This window comes from Erinaceus europaeus, chromosome 16 (assembly GCF_950295315.1).
Source record: "Erinaceus europaeus chromosome 16, mEriEur2.1, whole genome shotgun sequence".
NCBI classification, from domain to species: domain Eukaryota; kingdom Metazoa; phylum Chordata; class Mammalia; order Eulipotyphla; family Erinaceidae; genus Erinaceus; species Erinaceus europaeus.
The window spans coordinates 5,487,474-5,490,178 of record NC_080177.1 but is presented as its reverse complement, the minus strand read 5'-3'; positions in this window follow the sequence as shown (position 1 = coordinate 5,490,178).

Here is a 2,705-nt window from a genome sequence, read left to right as displayed (position 1 = left end):
GGGGGAAAAAATGGCCTCCAGGAGCGGTGGATTCATGGTGCAGGTACCGAGCCCAGCAATAACCCTGGAGGGAAAAAAAAAAAAAAAAGGAAGTAGCAATAGGTGTAGGTGTGACTTAAAATGAAAGAGAAGGCAGGACCATAGGAAAAAATGGGCAGGGGGGCTGGGTGGCAGCACAGCGGGGTAAGCACACAGTGGCACAAAGTGCAAGGACTGGCTTAAGGATCCCGATTCGAGCCCCTGGCTCCCCACCTACAGTGGGGGTCGCTTCACAGGCGGTGAAGCAGGTCTGCAGGTATCTGTCTTTCTCTCTGTCTTCTTCTCCTGATTTCTCTCTGTCCTATCCAACAACAGTGACATCAATGACAACAATAATAATAACCACAATAACGATAAAACAACAGGGCAACAAAAGCGAAAAGAAAAAATGGGCAAAATAGATAAGTAGATAGATAGATTATAGATAAATAGACGTTATAGAAATAATAGTCTGGGGGAGTCAGACGGTAGTGTAGCGGGTTAAGTGCATGTGGTGCAAAGCACAAGAACCGCCTTTAGGATTCCGGTTCCAGCCCCGGCTCCCCACCTGCAAGAGAGTCGCTTCAGAGGCGGTGAAGCTGGTCTGCAGGTGTCTATCTTTCTCTCCCCCCTCTGTCTTCCCCTCCTCTCTCCGTTTTTCTCTGTCCTATCCAACAACAATACCAGCAATAACAACAATAATTACAACAACAATAAAAAACAACCCGGACAACAAAATGAAAATACATACATACATACATACATAGAAAAGAAATAATAGTCAACCCTTATCTGTGATTTTGGGAGAATCACTGCAGTTTCCAATGAAGGGAGTGTGGACACAGAACTCTGGTGGTAAGAACGGTGTGGAATTGTACCCCTGTGACTTTGTGATTTTGTATAAAAAAAAGTAATAAAAGAAAGAAAGTGGAGCAGGACCAGAGGAAAAAATAGGCAAAATATATAGATATAGGTACAGAGAGATAGCTAGAGATGCTATAGCTAAAGTCAGCCAATATCAATGACCTTGGGAAAACCACTGCAGTTTTCCAGTGGAGGGTATGGGACACAGGACTCTGTGGTGGGGACAGTGTGGACTTATACCCCTATAATTTTGTAAATCAATAGTAAATCACCAATGAAAATAAATTAAAGTGAAACATATCAAAATTAAAAGCAAAGAACTATGGCTTCTTGATGTCTGTTGGTAAAAGGTCCTGGCTGTGGACAATTCTCCACGGGAAAGAGGAAGCATTTCTGGGGACAGCGAGGCCTATCTGAGATGCCGATAAAACAGGCAGACTTAGAGGCTGCCCAGCGTGCGGAGGGCTTTGTCCTGTCCCCTGGGGGGTTGAAGAGCTCTGTTTGCTTCTCAACTTTTGATCCCTTCATGGCTCAGAAAACTGCTCCCAGGCCTGTGTTCGCCCAAGTCCCACTTCTGAATTACCACTGGGACAAGATGACAATGGCTGAGAAACATTGTAGTAGCTGTTTTTGCCTCTTCTATTTTCATTTTCAGTTATGAAAATAAAGAATAAAGAATAGGACAAAGAACCACTTCCAAGATAGTAGAAGAGGGGAGTGAAATAAAGCAGGACTAAGGAGAAAAGGAGATGGATGACCAAAGATAGAGGCAGAAAACAAAAAGTGACTGAATGCGATCAAATAGCTCAGTGGTTACAATGAATAAGACCAGATGAAACTCATATGTGAAAGGAAATGTTTAGTTTATTTAGTTTATTTTTTATTATTTATTTATAAAAGGAAACACTGACAAAACCGTAGGATAAAAGGGTACAACTCCACACAGCTCCCCCCACCAGAACTCCATATCCCACCCCTCCGCTGATAGCTTTCCCATTCTCTATCCCTCTGGGAGCATGGACCCAGGGTCACTGTGGGGTGCAGAAGGTGGAAGGTCTGGCTTCTGTAATTGCTTCCCCGCTGAACATGGGCGTTGACAGGTCGATCCATACTCCCAGCCTGCCTCTCTCTTTCCCTAGTGGGGCAGGGCTCTGAGGAAGCATATTGGTGGGGTTGTCTGTCCAGGGAAGCCTGGTCAGCATCATGCTAGCATCTGGAACCTGGTGCTGAAAAGAAAATTAACATATAAAGCCAAACAAATTGTTGACTAATCGTGAACCTAAAGGGGGGGAAATATTTTTTAATTGTATTAATTAATTTATTTATTTATTTATTTATTTATGGGGGTTAATGTTTTTATAGTCGACAGTAAATACAACAGTTTGTGCATGCATAACATTTCTCAGTTTTCCACATAATAATACAACCCCCATTTAGGCCCTCTGCCATCCTTCAAATTGTACTTATATTTTTTCCATTCACTCATTCAAAAAAATAAATGTTGAGCACCCACTATGTGCTCAGGCACCAGAGCTGAGCTGAAAGCTTTCACAAGATGTTGCCTAAAACCAAAGATAGAAAAGATTAGAAAAATTGGGCAAGGGTAGATAGCATAATGGTTATGCAAACAGACTCTCATGCCCAAGGCTCCAAAGTCCCAGGTTCAATCCCCTGCCACCACCGTAAGTCAGAGCTGAGCAGTGCTCTGGTAAAATAAATAAATGAAGAAATGAATAAATAAATAAATAAAAGTATTATCTAAGTAATAATTAAAGGTGCATAGATTGACAATTGTTAGTTTGAAATGAAATTGATGTTAAGAC